Source organism: Condylura cristata, unplaced genomic scaffold (genome assembly GCF_000260355.1).
Source record: "Condylura cristata isolate star-nosed mole 26May11 unplaced genomic scaffold, ConCri1.0 scaffold00031, whole genome shotgun sequence".
NCBI classification, from domain to species: domain Eukaryota; kingdom Metazoa; phylum Chordata; class Mammalia; order Eulipotyphla; family Talpidae; genus Condylura; species Condylura cristata.
Window position 1 is genome coordinate 15,397,270 of NW_004567132.1, and position 18,153 is coordinate 15,415,422.

The following is an 18,153-nucleotide window of genomic DNA, read 5'->3' on the forward strand; positions in this document are numbered from 1 at the left end:
TAACCAGGACTCGGCTCAGAGGCGGCCCTGGTCAGTTTGGGGGAGGGAAAATGGACTACAAGGGGGCAGAGGCAGCCGCACACCCAGACCCCGCCTCTCTGCACCCTGGGTCTCTGTGCTACGAGACTCTCGTCCACTACCGATTCCTGTAGGTGGTAACTGCTGGGTCCTCTCCAGAGCCCAGGGCAGCGCACACTTGGGCACTGAGAACTACGGAGAGGGGGTCCTCCTACCCGGAGTTGGAGAGCCGTAAGGGAGACAGGTGTGCCTGAGGCAGCGCTGTGCTCACTCAGCACAGCCCAGGAGTCCGCTCTGCCATTCTCCTGTTGGTCATCTTAGCTGAGTCACTTCACCTCTCTGAGGCTCAATTTTCCTTCAAAATCTGGTCTTACAGGGCAGTTGTCAGCTGTGAGGATTTTAAAAAAGGTCATGTAGGGCCCTCCCTGGTGGCGCAGCAGGTTAAAGCACAGCACTAAGAAGCTAAAGCCACTTCTGCATGAGTTCGATCCCCGCCTGCCCTGGAGGTGACCACATGGCACATCAGCGCCTCTGACCCGCTGCTCCCCTCAGCAGTGTACTTCATGGATCTGCCTGTTCTGCTCCTCACCCTGTCTCTGGTGAATCCTCTCACCGCCCCTGCACCTCTGGCCTGTACCCCAGTTCTGTGTGCATAAATAAATAAATCTAAAAAAAAATCATATACGCAAAACACTTGATGCGGTGGGCTCACAGCAGAGATGGGTCCCAGGAGCTAAAGCACTAGGGGCCTCACTAGTGCAGGTTCCTTTTGGAGCCACGAAATGGGTCAAGGGCCTAGCTTCATGGCCCGGGAGCCTTGCAAGTGAACGCAGCAATTCACATTTTTGCAATATTTTCTTAGAGTCCCCCAAATCAGCTTGGCTTCAGACGCCACAGATCCTGGGACCTGAAAGTCCCTCCTTCCGGTTCTGCCCAGTCACAGACGAGGTACCTGGCCAGAGCCTGGGTCCCCATGCAGCGCTGGCCAGGCCACGGTCCTCACTGGCTCCCTGGCGGGGCTGGGCGCCCCGCTCCACCTCTCCCAGCAGAAGCCCACCCTGGACCACTAGGTGCGTGCCCTGCTTGCCTCTGGCGCTGTGTCCAGTCCTGTGAGGGGCTTGGCTCCAAAAATGATGAACTCCTAGAGAAAGCAGTTCTAGGGTTGTGCTAGGCAACACGGGAGCTCAGGAATGGGCCCTGAGAAAAACAAAAGCCACTTGGCTGACTTCTCCATTAGCACCCGTTTCCCTAAGGAGCCTTGGAGGGAGTGGGGGACACAGGGCTCCCTCCTCAGTGTCTGGGAGATGGATGGGACTGATTTTTTCCACAATTCCTCCCCATAAATCTGAGTTGGCCCCTCATCTGTCTAGGCCAGTCTCCATGGAGGTGTGTGGTCGTGATGAATGGGCTGCCTGGCTAATGTGACTGGCGTGGCAGGGACTCTGGGAGGAACCCCGCTCTGATGGATGGGCCTCGCGAGGGCATATTGCATTAGACACCCATAATGCAATCAGCAGGGCCATTACGATACCAATTTGTTGCTCTTCTTCACCAGGGTGGGGCAGTGGAGCTGGAAGATTAAGGAGGATGTCAGGACTTTGGAGACACCTGGGGGGATTTCGGGAGGGGGCAAGATTTCCCTGCTGGGGCTATTACTGTAGAAATAACATGGAACTGAAGAAAGTGTGAGCTGGAAAGGGGAGAGAGACTCAGGGAGGTGTGACCTGTCTAACGGCATTTCTGGAACCAGAAGGAGAGTTGGACTCAGGCCTGAGTCTCCTGCTTTCTGTGCCAGGGTGGCAGGGAGGCAGAACCGATGGGATGAAGAGGGGAGGAGGCATCTGGACTCTGCATTGCTGGAAGGCTTTACTCACTTCAAACTTCTACTGAAATGAGAGAAGCCAGTGACTCTTCTCTGCAAGGAGGAGGCTGACTGCAGTCTCCTCCACGGGCCCTGGATGGCCACTCCAGACCCCCACTTCCACGCATTAGTTCAAGCCTTATTCTCCTAAACATGCATTGTCCAGTTCTAGGTCACCTGAAAGCATCATTTACAACAGAACACTCTTTCCGACTTTAAAGCTGTCGGCCGCTCCCTGGTGCCCTCAGCTGGGGGTCCCTGGTTGCCACTCTGACTCCAGCCCTCCACCCCGAGCCTCAGTTCTGGGCTCCTTCCCCATGTCTGTCACCCGGCCTCTTCTGTGGTGAAATTATTGTCCATATGTTAATGTCTCTGCATCCTTTATCTGGAGCAAGGGGCAGGAAACTGATTCCTGTCCTGCTCAGTCCCAGGACACTTTGGGCAGTGCGGGCTTCACTCATTTCCTCTCCCCACTTTCACAACCAGCCTTGAACTCGACACCCCGCTCCTTCAAATGCACACTCCCTTTTGCTGGTAGATGCAAACGTGGCATTTTTCTTCATAGTTCCAGCACCTAGCTTATAGTCAGCATCTTTCTGAACAAATCCTCACCCAGCTACTTCAGGACCTTGCTCACTCAAGCAACTTTATTCCAGCCATTTCTCAACACTTTTTCCTCTCTGTCTATAACTAAGCCAGTATGTCTCTCATCCTGAAAAGACTCTCCCTTCAGGCCAATAGACTCTGGGCTGACCCTGCATAAGAATGGAATGCAAGAGAAAGAGTTGGATTGCTAGAATTGGAGGTCCTTGAGGAAGCCGGTGGTGCTCTGGTCTGTGCATTGGAGATAGATTAGTTGTCAGAATTATGCTAGCCCTCGGTCCCCAAACTCTTTCCTTCTTCGCCTTTCTGAAAGATATTTTCTATACATGTCTGAAAGTGAATTGGTCTTTTCTCAAATCAACCCTCCTCTGAAACCTTTTGTTCCTAGAAACCCTGCCATTTTCCCAGTAAAGTCAGGGACGCTCCATCTTCCTGGGCTGTTTGGTTAGCCAGAAGTCCGTTGATTCACCTGGCATTTTGATTCTTGAATCTGGACCTCATGTCTACTGTCACTTCCATTGTACCTTGAGCAGAGGAATTTTCAAGTTGGCTAAGAGTTTGTTTAGAAACAATATATGTGTACAAAGCAAGTTTGCTGGTAACCTAGTTTTACAGGTTACCGCTGACCCTAACTGCTTCTTCCAATCACATTCAACTGCTGACTTACAGGAATCACAAACCTCCAGGACCAGTACTCAAGCTACCTCCTCCTGCCCCAGATGAAGTTAATTTTAAAAGCTATGTTAAGCAACAGATAATCCTTAATATACTGAAGCAAAGAGAGGAAAGATACGATTTCTAAAAAAAAAAAAAAAAATTCTTCCTGTGTACTTCAGAATAAAGTCTTTTGAAGGCAACATAGAAACAGTAGAACAAACGAATCTTACTTATGAATATTCATGTAACAACCCTAAATCAGATCTACTAAATAAAACCCAGAAGGTTCACCAAAACAATAAGACATCATCTTGCAATGGGGTTGAACCCATACATGAAGCAGAAGATGTTTTGACATTACTATATTAATAAGTAAAGGAGAAAGATAAAGACATTTGATTAAAATTCAAACCTATAATTGTAAAAGCTTATCTTAAGCTAGGAGTAGAGGAAAATTCCCTTTACTCGATAAGCCTATAGCATACTTTATAATTAACTACTAAACATTACAAGCACTTTAATTAAAGCAAGGAAAAGCTCCAAGTCTTAACAAGACCACTGTTATTCAATATTGTATGATCTTAGCCAAACGAAAAGAAAATTATAACTACAAAGAAGAAAATCAAAAGTATAAGCGTATAAATATTAGAAATAGTACTTGGGCTATTTTCATGATTTCTCAGCTTTCATGGTTATTCATCTGTTGGGACTTTTTTCCCCTTTCCTGGGTCAAGTTCATTAATAGATACTTTTCTAGAAGCATCTCCCTTTATTTATTCCAGACTTATTTCCACAAAATTATATGTCATAACCTCGTCATTTTTTAAATTATATTTATCATTTAAAATTATTTAGTCTGTGATTATTTTCATTTTCTGATTCCTAATTTTGTTCAGGAATCAAGAGAATATTTGTATATTTTAAACCTTTGTTCTTGATTAGGTTTGCTTAGTGATTTTTCTGTTTCATCTTTTCACCAATGAGTGGTTCTTTTATTTAGAAAAGAAGAAGTTATCTTTATCTAAAGATATTAGGCTCCTTAAAATAAAATATACCAGAGAATCAATCAAAAATCCACTAGTTCTAATAAGAGTCTGTGGTAACTCTTTTAAATACACAACAAGCATATAATCAATAATTTTTTATGTATTAGCATTTATAAGCTTGAAAATGTAATTTTAAACATATAATGAATAATCAAGTGAGTAATGTGAATTTATGAATAATGAAAGACCTACGGGGAAAAAACCAGAAGACTTTATGAAAGACATAGAAGAAAATCTAGAGGCTTATCGGAGCTCTCTAGTTTACCATTGAAAACTATCAATGATGGAAGACTTTTCCTACTAGATATTGGAACATATTTTAAGGTTACAAAAATTAAAAGACTCAAGTTGCCACAGACACAATTAGACCAATAGACTATCAAATATAGAAAAAGACCCATGCAATGCAAATCAGTGGGGGAAAGGATTAATTGCTACAAATGAATGTTTAGGACCTTCAGATAACCATTTGACAAAAAAAGATAGATCTGGACATATATAAATCCAAAATAAAATACAAATTGACTAGTATCTAAATACATAACAAAACTGAAATATGTTTTATAATCTGGTGGTGAGTAGTGAGTAGGAAAGTCTTTCTAGAAAAGATACAAAAACTCAGATTGGCAATGAAACAGTATTTCAGAATTCTGCATGATGAAAGCTTATATAAGCAATTTAAAGCAGGTGAAAATGCAGGCTTGGATTATGAAATTGAAACTGTAATGGTGTTGAATAAGTAAATGGCTGGTAGAAGGTGGGAGTTAGGCTCTCATTGGTGGAGATGAGCTATCTATAATACTATCTAGAATTATTTCTGTGGAATACTGGACTGGAGCTTGCTACACTGTATGATGTCATATTTCTCAATAGCAGCACCTCTCTCTTACTACACATGCAAATGCACAAGTCTGCAGGTGTACAGACAACTGCAGGTATGTCAAGACACACAGATAAGTATCTATGTGTATATACATGGCTTATCATACATTGTAAGTCTCTAGCTCTCTCTGTTGAGAGCCCCCTAAATAGCAACAAGCACCCCAAGTACTAGGATCTTGGTTTCTAAATGTCATTCTCCCATAAAAGGCACCAGGGCCCCATAAAGAATTGGTCAATTTTAGGACTGGAGCGAGGAAAGTACAAGATAAGTCTGAGAAGTCTGAGGTATCTTAGAGCTCCAGAAAGTAAGGAAATGTTGAAAAGCCAAAGGATGAGGAAGCCATCAAAAGAAATTCTAATGGAGAAATTTGGAATAATTTAAACAATTAAGTAAATAACACAGCATTGTGTTATAACCCCAAATATGAAATAAATATACTAGCCTAAAAGATATAGATTAATAGAACTGAACTGAGAGTTCAGAAATAAACCTATAAACCCTTACTCAATTGATTTCAACAAAGATGCCTAAATTGGGGACAGAGAACATTTATGGTAAAATCCTAGTGAAGTATGAGTTAATACAAATGTGTTAATGTTGCTTTTTAAAAGTTTCACAAATGTGCTTGGTGATAGATTTGAACAGAATGTAACTGGGTGAGTGGTATATGGGAATCCCACACACTACTTTGCCATTTTTGCTAAGTCTCAAATTATTCTAAAATAAACTTATTTAAAAATAAGTTGAAATGGGAGAACATAATTGTTTATATCTAACAAACAACTATGTATTGGCATCAATTAAATGAAGGTCCAGGAGCTTATGACCAACTCGATCTCTTAATAATTTCCCTCTACTTCCGCCCCACAAGACTCAGATTCATTCAGGGCAGACCTGATCTCTTCCCCTGCCCAGCTCCATTATCTTTTCATATATGGCCAATCTATTCAATAGATGATTTCTTTGGAGCTATGTTATCCTGCAGAAAATATTATTCCAGGCATGAGGATGAGCTGTGAACACAAAGCCCTGTTCTCACAGAGCTACAAGGACTGTGTGGTGCTTAGTATAAGCCAGACATGATAGTCTTACCTGCTTCAGCAGTGGCCGGTTAGGGGTTGCTATGTGGTCCGCTTTGACTAATAAGTTATAGGAAGAAGTAACAGAGATCATTTAAAATAATTCTGACAATGCTTAATTTTAGATGGGAAATCTGTAAATCTAAAGAAAGATGGAAATCCTGGGCTTCCCAGAAAGGGGCAGAGAAGCCAGCATGGGCCTTCCGCTGTTTTTCTTCCTTCTTCTTACCTGGAAAGTAGATGAAATGTCTGGAAGTGAAGCCGCAAGCTTCACTTGCTGCTATGTGCCTATGAAACAGTAAGTACACTCAGGATGATGTAAGAGAAAAACAGACTCCTGGGTCATGGCTACACAGCTATCTAATCCTACATTTCTTGTTCTTAAATATCCAGAATATTCTCCTATGTACAAAAATCCTTGAAACCCTATCTTATGCTTTATTGCATTCATTGTCTATCTTCAAACACTTGTGGCTAAACATATTTCTAATTGATGAAAATATCAATAAGAAATTTGGGGGGAATAACTCTAAGTAGCTAGTGAAATATGAGAAGTTGATTCAGTCTAAGAGAAATTAGCAAATACAAATTAATATCATTTCTTCCCATTCTGTTTGACAATTGTATAGAGGGTGTAGGGAAATGAATATTCTCATGTTTTGTTGGTAAGGGTATAAACTAGCATAAATATATTAAAAGGCAATTGAAATGGCCTCCCTGGTGGTGCAGTAGACTAAAGCGCAGCACTGCAAGCGAGCCACAGCTGTTTCAGTGTCAGTTCATTCCCCCACCCAGAGGTGACCCAAGTGGCACTGCAGACCTCTCCTGACCCGCCCACTGCTCCCCTCAGCAGTGTACTTCCTCCATCTGCCTGTTCTGCTCCCCACGGTCTCTGGTCAATCCTCTGACCGCCCCTGCACCTCTGGCCTGTGCCCCAGTTCTGTATGAATAAATAAATTAATCTTTAAAAAAAAAAGACCACTGACATTCTCAAAAATTTAAATACATACTTTTTACTTAGTAATTCCATTTATAGGAATTATTAGGACTCATATAGAAATATTTGTACATTTGCAAGTATGTTTCAAAGATGTTCATTCACTTCAGCATTTTTTGTGATAATTAGCAAATGAAAGCAAGTTCAAATCAGGACATGGCTAAGTTAAGGCATGCACTATGGAATATTATGGAGTCATGAAACAGATGGAATATAGATAGTTATGTAGGATTAAACCTTTCTGTTGTAAAAACATTTCAACATTTTGCCATATTCACTTCAGATATTACACCTTTATAAAGTCATAGGACTACTGTGTAGCCCTGGGGAACTCATGTTTTCCCTTCCTCCGAAGAGTGTGCTCCTATACTAGATTTGTTTATCATGCTCATGCATGTTTTCAAACTTTAAATTGTACATCAGTATTAAACTTTGTTGAATTTAAGAACTTTCAGATATTTGTTCATGTTGACACATATAACCAGGTTCATTATAACTATTATATACTATTAGATGAATATATCACATATATGGATGTTTGGGTTATTTCTAACTTTTCATCACTATGAACAATGCGAGTGAGCACTATGCCTGTTTCCCTATGTACACATGGGTGGGATTCCTTGGAAATGGTCTAAGAAGTGAAACTGTTGAGTTTTTATACTTCTTTAACTTTCCCAGACAGGGGCCTGTAATATGGTGTTCAAAACTGTTGGGACCAGAATGTGAACAGCCATTCCCAGGAAAGTGTGAGCTTGCCTGCAAGGCCTTTGGAGGTTGGTGACTCTGTGCTCCTCTTTCAGAACTGAGTGAAGGTGGAGGGCGGGGGGGGGGAGCTCTACAATCAATGTGAACAGCCATTCTCAGGAAAGAGTGGGCCTGTTTGCAAGGATATTGGAGGCCAGCGACCCCCTGAGCACCCCTTCTGGAAGGCAGAGGGAGAGGCCCATAAACAAAAGCAGGCAGCCAGTCTCAGGGAAGCATCTGTGGCTTACAGAGATGCTTACAGTTGGAGCCCAGCGACCCCGAACCAAGTAAAGGCAAAGGAAGTTCCCAGAATACAAAGGTGAGCGAGCAGTGGGATCCAGAGCAGTATCCTCCTGCCAGTACATGGCCATGGGAGCTTGCAATCCCTTGTGTGCCCTGTGCCCTCCATCTGGAACAACAGGTAAAGCCAGGAAGGCATAGGGAAGGCCCAGCCCTCATGGGGGCAGCAGCCACGTGGGAGTGATCTTGGGCCCACACTCAGTGTTAGAGTCTGCATGAATCCCTACCACATGCAAAGACATGCATGTAGGGAAAGAGACCAACAGCAGACAGAGACTCCATGATCTTCAAGGATAGTGCCCATCAACCCACCCACAGCATCACAATCTCTGTGAAGTTTGGAATGACAGCACAAAATTCAGACTGGCCACCAGTCCCTGATGTCCCAGAAGGTGCACCCCCAAAGAGATGACTGCCAGTTACCATGTGGTATAGTAGCTCAAGGCATAGAGCAAATTTGAAAACAAACAACAGAGGAAAGAAAAATGCAAATGACCAAACAAGCCCTCTGGGGAAGGACCCACCACAAAAAGAAAGCAGCCCCAGAACTGAACCACATGGAAGAACTTCTGTGCCTTCCAGATAGAGAATTTAGAATTGCCATGATTAAATGACATAAAAAAATGAAAACGAGGCCCTCCCTGGTGGTGCAGCAGGTTAAAACACAGCACTAAGAAGCTAAAGTCACTTCAGCATGAGTTTGACCCCAGCCTGCCCTGGAGGTGATCCACAAAGTGCAGCAGACCTCTCCTGACCCGCCCATTGCTCCCTTTAGCAGTGAACTTCGTTGTCTGCCTGTTCTGCTCCCCATTCTGTCTCTGGTGAAGCCTCTCACTGCCCCTGCACCTCTGGTGAAGCCTCTCACTGTCCCTGTAATCATAAATAAATAAACCTTTAAAAAATTAATGGAAGAGCTAAAGAATTCTGGGAAAAGTAACAAAAACAGATGAAATGCAAGAATGAATAAGTACTCTTGAAGATACAGATATAAAAGAAACAAGAAAGGAGAAGTACAAAGGAAAAAAGAATGAATAAACATTTTGAGAACTATCTGACACCATGAGGAAGGGAAATCTAAGAGTTATAGAATTCTTAAAAGGTGAGGAGAAAAACAAAAGACCAAGAAACTACTCAAGGAGATAACAGAAGAGAACTTCCCAAGCAAGAAAAAGGTGATGAAAATAGACAAAAAAGGATGCTAAAAAGATACCAAATTACCACAATGAAAGGAAAATTACAGCAACACACACATTATAGTGAAGCTTCCAAGAGTCCAAGACAAGGAAAACACAATGAAGCTGACCAAGGGGAAGAAACAGATACCCTATAAAGGAAAGTCAATCAGGCTGACATCAGACTTCTCTGAAGAAATACTACAGGCAAGAAGAGAATGCCAACAAATGCCAACCAAGGATAGTTTACCCTGCAAAGCTTTCCTTCTTCTATGAAAGAAAAATAAGGACCTCCTCAGATAAATAGAATCTCCAGAAATTCACTACTAATAAGCCTCCACTCCAAAAATTATTACAAGAAGCCCCAAAGCCAAAATCAACAGAGGGATGAATAGCAAGAACAGAATAAGATAAGGAATAGAATCACAGAAAGACAAACAAAATGGCAAGTACAGATGCTAATGTAGCAATATTAACCCTAAATATAAATGGACTAAACTCATCAACAAAAAGACACAGAGTAGCAAACTAGATTAAAAAACAAAATCCAACCTTCTGCTGTCTCCAGGAAACACATTCAATTATACCTGAAAGTAAAAGGTTGGGAAACAATCCTACAAATGGACCAAAAACAGAAGGCAGGAAGAGCTATACTTATCTCAGATAAAATAGATTTCAAACTAAAAAAAAAAGTAAAAAAATACACATAAATGGTCACTACATTAATATTAAGGGTATAATACATCAGGAGGGTATAACACTCATTAACATGTACTCACCAAATGAAGGAAAACTAAAATAGATCAGACAATTATTATCATCTCTGAAAGCAAACATCAGAGAAAATACATATGTAATAGGAGACTTCAACACCCCACTCTCACCAATGAACAGATCAATGAGACAAAAAATAAACAAGGAAACTGAAGCCCTAAATAAGGACTTGAATCTCATAGGCACTGTACCCAAACAAATCTGAGTACACATTTTTCTTGAGTACACAGGATCATTCTCCAGGATTGATCACATATTGGGCCACAAGACAAACACCAAAAAATATATTACAATCAAAATCATACCACTGATATTCTCTGATCATAAAGGCATCAAACTAGAAATAAATCATGAAAAGAAAGCAAGGAACCCTCCCACTTCATGGAGATCGAAACCCACACTATCGGAAGAGCACTGGATTGATGTGGAGATCGAAGAAGAAATTAAGAATTACTTTGACATTAACAACAATGAAGACACAACTTTCCAGGATGTATGGAACACAGCAAAAGCCGTAATAATAGGGAAGTACTTAGCAATACAGTCTCACATCAAGAAACAAGAAAAAAATCAAAGAAACAACATAATCTCTCATCTCGAAGAACTATGAAAAGAACAACAACAAAAAAGCCAAAGTGAGTAGAAGAAAAGAAATAATGAAAAGCAAAACATAAATAAATGAAATAGAAATTTTAAAAACATCCAAAATATTAATGAAGCAAAAGTTGATTCTTTGAAAAAATAAAAATAAAAAATAGACAAACTTCTAGCCAGACTCACAAATTAAAGATGGAAGAAAACACAAATAAACAGGATGATAAACAAAAGAGGAGGAGTTACAACAGACTCAGAAGAAATAAAAAGAATAATCAGAGATTATTATGAACAATTTTATGCAAGAAACGTCAATCTAGAAGAGATGGACAAATTTCTAGAACTACATAATCATCCAAAGCTAGATAAAGAAAAAACAGAACATTCAAACAGGCCAATTACAAGCACTGACATTGAAACAGTAATCAAAACCCTCCCTAAAAACAGAAGCCCGGGACCAGACAGTCCTACAATTAAATTCTACCAAATGTTCAGAAATGAACTCGTGCTTATCCTACACAAACTATCAAAAAATTGAGAAAGGAAGAATACTGCCAAATATGTTTTGTGAAGCCAACATTACACTAATACCAAAACCAAACAAAGACAACACACACAAAAGAAAACTACAGGCAAATATCCCCAATGAACACTGATGCAAAAATCCTCAATAAAATCCTAGCCAACAAAATTCAACAATGCGTCAAAAGGATAATACGCCATGACCAACTGGGACTTTTCCCAGGGGCACAAAAATGGTTCAACATCTGAAAATCAATTAATGTAATCCAACACAACAACAAAAAGAAAAATAAAAACCATATGATCATCTCAATAGATGCTGAAAAGTATTTGACAAAGTCAACATCCGTTTATGATGAAGGCCCTTGAGATTCTTGGGACAGAAGGAACATACCTTAACATAATAAAAGTCATATACAACAGACCCACAGCCAGTATTGTTCTCAATGGTGAAAAGCTTAAAGCCTTCCTTTGAAGATCAGGAACAAGACAAGGCTGTCTACCCTTCACTACTTTTCAGTATAATACTGGAAGCCCTAGCCAGAGCAATAAGACAAGAGAAAAACATACAAGGAATACAAATAAGGAATGAAGTAAAATCACTATTATTTGCTGATGATAATATACATAGAAAACCCTAAAAACTCCACAGAAAAACTAATTAAAACAATAAACCAGTTTAGCAAAGTTGCAGGATAAAAAAATCACTACACAAATATCAGTAACCTTCTTATATGCAATCAATCTGAGGAAGAAGAAATGAAAAAAAATCCAGTTTACAATTGAAAGAAAAAAAAAAAAAGCAAATACCTGGGAATAAACTTAACAAAGGAGGTGAATGACCTATACAAAGAAAATTATAAAGCATTGTTAAAAGAAATAGACGGCACAAAGAAATGGAAAGACATCCACTGCTCATGGATTGGAAGAATTAACATTATTAAAATGGCCATCCTACCAAAAATTTTTTTTTTTTTAAAGATTTATTTATTTGTGCATACAGAACTGGGGTACAGGCCAGAGGCTCAGGGACGGTGAGAGGCTTCACCAGAGACAGAGCGGGGAACAGAACAGGCAGATCGACGAAGCACACTGCTGAGGGGAGCAGCGGGTGGGCCAGGAGAGGTCTGCCACACCATGTGGTCACCTCCGGTGCAGGCGGGAATCGAACTCATGCGGAAGCGGCTTTAGATTCTTGGTGCTGTGCTTTAACCCGCTGCGCCACCAGGGAGGGCCCAATCCTACCAAAAATTTACAGATTTATTGCAATCCCGACAGAAATCTCAATGATATTCTTCAATGAAACAGGACAAATATAGGTGAAATTCATATGGAGCCACAAAACAATCTCAAATAGCTCTCCTGACTAAAATGGAGGTATCACGCTCCCAGACTTCAAAGCCATAATAACTAAAACAGTATGGTACTGGCACAAAAATGGACACACAGAACAACGGAATTAAGTAGAAAACCCAGAAATAAAGCCACACGTATATGGGCATTAATCTGATAAAGGAGCAAAGAATATGAAATGGAACAAGGACAATTTGTTCAACAATGGTGATGGGGAAAACTGGACTACCACATGCAAAAGAATGAAACTAGACTATCACCTCACACATGCACAAAGCCCAACTCAAAATGGATAAAAGAAATGAACATAAGACCTGGAACAATAAAGTACATAGAAGAAAATATAAGCAAAAAGCTACATGACTTACATCTCTGTGACATCTTTAAAGACGTATTTCCCAAAGCAAAGAAAATGAAGGAAAAGATAAACAGCTAGGATTACATCAAGCTAAAAAGCTTTTGTACAACAGAAGAGATATTAACCAAAACAAAGAGATACCCTACTGACTGGGAAAAAAAAATCTCTGTACTCCATACAACTGATCAGGGACTGAACACAAAGAACTACAAAAAGCTCACATGAATTAACAAAAGCCAAGCAAAGAATTCAGTCAAAACATGGGCAGAGGAGCTAATACAAATGGCCAACAGTATATGAAAAAATGTTCAACACCCTTTATAATTACAGAAATGCAAATCAAAACCACAGTGAGACACCACTTACACCAGTGAGAACGGCACATATCAAAAAAACTAGCCACACCAAATGCTGGTGTGGATGTGGTGAAAAAGGAACTCGCTTATACTGTGGTGGAAAGGGAAACTGGTCAACCACAATAGAAAGCTGTGTGGAGTTTCCACAGACTAAGACTGGAGCTACCATATGACCCAGCGAAGCTAGTCTGAGGGATCTAGACAAAGAACACAAAAACATTAATTCAAAAGGACACCTGCACCTCTCTGTTTATTGCAGCACTATCACAATAGGTAAGCTATGGGAAAACCTACATGCCCAAAACAGATGATTGGATCAAGATGTGGTATTGGGTCCTCCTTGGTGGCACAGCTAGTTGGCGCTGCTCTGTGAAGGTAAGCCAAGCCATGGTTGTTTCAGTGTGAGTTCGATCCCTGGTCCCTGAGGTGACCCACATAGCATAGCTGACTCTCCTGTCTCGCCCTCTGCTCCCCTCAGCAGTGTACTCTGCCAATCTGCCTGTTTTGCTCCCCACTCTGCCTCTGATGAAACTGCTCACTGTCCCTGCACTTCTGGCCTGTTCCCCATTTCTGTATGCATAAATAAATATAAATCTTAAAAAAAAATGTGGTATATACACAGAATGGAATACTACTCAGCAATCAATAAAGATAAACTCATGCCATTTGCAGCAACAAGGGCAGAGTGTGAAGGGATCCTGCTCAGAAAATAAGTCAGAAGGAAAAAGAAAAATATCGGATGGTTTTACTTACAGGAGGAATGTAGGCAACCCAAATAAGGGATTGGGAAAAAAAATAATAAATAGAAACCCCAAATCAATAGGCAAGTATAAATCAGAGACATTCTGCAGGGGGGAGGGAGGGAGAGGGGTGAAAACAGGGGAGGGAAGAGCCCAGGGACTGTGGCAACGAGGCACAGGTGACCTGGTGGTGGGAATTTTACGGGGACTACACCAGAGAGAGCAAGCATTACACAAAAAGGAGGAATGATGTGAACTATATATAAATAAATAAATTTCATAAAAAATAAACGGTTGGGAGCAGGTATCTTTCAGAATAAGCATTTTTTGGAGTTTACTAAGTCAACATATTATATGCGACATGCACAATACTCCTGGCAGGGCGTGGAGCGGTATTCCATAATTGCATAAATTACTTTTTAATTTGGTGAAAAGTATAAATATCCATAGTAAATGGGATAAAGATGATAGCTTCACACCAGGTCAAATTTTGCTACCAAAAAAAACTAAAAAAAAAAAGGGTTTTCAGAGCTTTGGGGATTTCTGAACTTTAGATAAGGAATTAGGATCTGCATTGCCAAAGTGTTTCTTTCTAAAATCGTTCTATCAACTAATCTTTCTACTGTTTCTCCATATCCTCACCAATATTTGGTAATCAGATCAGGACTTTTGGCAGTTTACATGTATTCTGTAATTAAAACAGAAAAGAAAATATAGATCATGGAAACAGTAACAAAAACAAAACATTCATTATTATACTAAGTAAGAGTGAAGAATATTGCAAAGGGTGGTCCTCAGGAAAAGGGGAAGTTCCAGGTTCCCTGCTTCACCCCTTTCCAAGGGGGCCACCCTGCTACAATACCAGTGCAGGAAATTTTAAAACCATCAGAATATATGGACATTTTTACCATTATGCAGATGTGTCATTTACCTGTAAATTATTTTATAAATAACGCCATTCCAATCAAAATCACAATGGACTTTCAAAACTTGAAAAAATAATTGTAACATACCCTGGAAAAATAAATATCCAGATATTCAAGAACACTTTGAAACAAGATGGCAATGTCTTAGAATGGAATGATCATGGAATAAAGTCCAGAAACAGACTGATGGCTTCATGGGATGTAAGGGGGTGGTAAAGGTGACATTTGAAAATGAACCAGTGATGATGTGGGTTAATCACTTTGAAAAAAAGAAACAGTGGAATCCTGACCACATTCTCCACCTCAAGGTAAATTACACGTACCAAATGTGAGAAGAAAACATGAACTGATACATAATTTTGAAGAGGGGAAATCTAGGTCTGACATGAAATAAGCAATTTAAAGAAGAAGCCTGATAAATTGAAATTTCAAAAATGAAAAATTCAGTGGCCTGTGCCAGAGGGTTATGGTGCTTAGTGCTGTGTGATACATACACTTGAAGAGGTCTGAGCCTGTATCCAAACATACAGTGCTGTCAGCCAGTGTTACCTTGAAAAGTTAATTTTGAAAAATGTGAATTCTTCTATATAATGGAAAACATTATGTAGTGAGTACTCACAGACCACAGTGAGTACTATGGTGTGTCTCCTTGATATCCCTTCCACCATTTCCCTGTTTTGTAACTGCCATGCAATTTGAGTTTTACACCTCTTTTCTCCAAATTCCAGGATGACAAGGACTGTTGTAACATACCAGAGTGACTCTCTTGTCCTTGCCCATAGTAATTGGTTCAAGGCATAGTCTCGATCAAAAAAGGACAATATGTGAGCCTATATAGGGCTCTAAAGAGTGGAGGATTATGGGACAAAACAAAAACAAAAACCCTCCTCTTCCAAGAGGACCACCAGAAGCCAATTTCTGCACAGAGTAATGTAGAAATGTGAAATATACTTGGAAAATGCCAGCCATTGACACTCCAGGGGGAAGTGAGCTTTAGGATGGCCTCCCTGCTTCACAGGTTATTTCAGCCACTGGATGGCACCCACCCTGAACTGCTTAGTACTTTTCTGCAGTTAGATTTTTGTTACTCGCAAAACAAAAAGTTCTTAAGGACTTAGACCATGAAAATACTCAAAGACAAGCTGGGAAAAAATATTTTCAATGCAAAAGAAAATTTAGATCCCTGTAGACAAAGGCGCGAATCAGTAAGAAAAAGGAAATAAGGGAGGTTGCTATTTTCAAAGGCAGAAGCTATGGATGGTCTCTTCACACAAAAAGAAATACAAGTGACTAACAATACAGATAGATGTCTAAATTCATTATAAATTAATGTAAGTAAAACAAGGGAAATAATTTTTTGCTTATAAGATCGGCAAGAATGAAAAATACTGATATTACTTAGGTCTGAGGATAAAGAGGCTCACATTATATGACTCTATATATTGCAGTTTATTTTTATATTGGAAAGAGTAAATTAATGATTCTCAAGAGAGATATAAAACTTCTATTAACATTTACTTTCCTAAACTTTGAGCAGTCCATTACACTGAAAATTTATCTTATAGAAACACCTAAACAAAAAGACAACTATGTATATGAATGTCTGGTGAGAGTGTTTCTCAGAGTGCAACATCCCTAATATTCATCAATTCTGAATTAGTTAAACTGAAGGTTCAGTCACGCAACGGAACTACCTAATTAAGGGTTTCGTAAAGGATGAAGAAAACCCCTATGCCAAAGATGTTTAAGACACATTAAGTGGGGAAATGTAACACACTGGGATTATTTTTGTGGAAAAGTTAATATACATGCACATATTAAAATGATCTGGGAGCCACCAGCCTACTGTGTGGGGAGTGGGGGGGTCAGACTCGGTGGAGGAAGCCCCGTTCTGTCAGGTCCCCACAGCTACAGGCGCGTGCACGTGGACACACACACTCAGCAACACTGCCAGGACCACATCCCGCCCCTCAGGAATTAAACTGTTCCTTCTCACCTGACTCAATATGTCCTCAACCCCACCCTGCTCCATGACCACAGTGGGTGGGACATGTAGAGAATCCTAAAATAATAATAAAACTGACTAAAAGCTGGCTTGTTTTTTATTACCACAATAAATGGCATGGTTTTCAATGACAAGCTACAGCTCCCAGCAAGGACGACTGCTCACACAGACCCCGCAGTAGCTACTGACCCTCCAAGGGTGACTCCTATCGTTGCGTCAGGAGTACCTGTGTACCTTCTGTTGGTCTAGGTTCCTGGGGAATCGGGGCCTATGAGTTGCTCCAGACTTATCATGGAGCAGAAGCACTAGGCAAGCAAGCAGTGCTAGAAACCATCGTCTGAGGCTCCACCCGAGCAGCTTTTCCTGCTGTCTTGAGGGGCCATTCCTCACCCCTCCTACCTCCACACTCTCTCCTGCTGCTGTGTGCTCCAGGCTTTGCTGTCTGTTCTCCTTCATGCTGTGGAAAATAAGACTCTTATCCTCTGATCTCACTTTCTTCCAAGTCCATTTTGCCACTCTTCGAAGGCCTGTGATGTCCAGATCACCCGTTAGTCCTCCCCTGTGCTTCTGAGGGTTTTACCTGAAAATGACTTCCTTGTCTTCCTCCCTAAAACCTTGGAAACATACCTGGAGAAAAAAAGTGGACCGGTTGCCCAGCATTGGCTATCTTAAAGCCTTCGGCAGAATCCCAACCAAAGGCCCTGTCCTATGTCCACAGAAGGGCATTCCCCCAACAAACTTCTCTGGAGAAGAGGTTCACTGGAGAGGGCACTCCATCAGCTTTAAAAATTAGCACGCCATGGGACACAAAGAAAGAAAAGCCATCCACTCAGCCGAACCTGAGCCTTGTAACAGAGAGGGGAGTGTGTGGGGAGAACAAGAGGGAGATCCAATTAATTACCTTTAGAAGCAAAGGTAAAAGTTGAAGATTACGAGACCCATTTACAGGAGGAAATAGACCCATCATTGAGCCTAGAGAATAGAAGGATTGTTTAGGCCAGAAAAGCGTCTCAATGTTCAGATTCCACTCTTTTTCTGGAGCTGTGGAGAGGAAGGTCATAGCTTGGACTTGGAAGGTACATGAAAGTGGGCTCAGACTGGGAGGGGCTGTTGTCTGAGGCCCAGTTCTCAGCCCACAGTCTGCCCCCTCCTTGAGAGAACA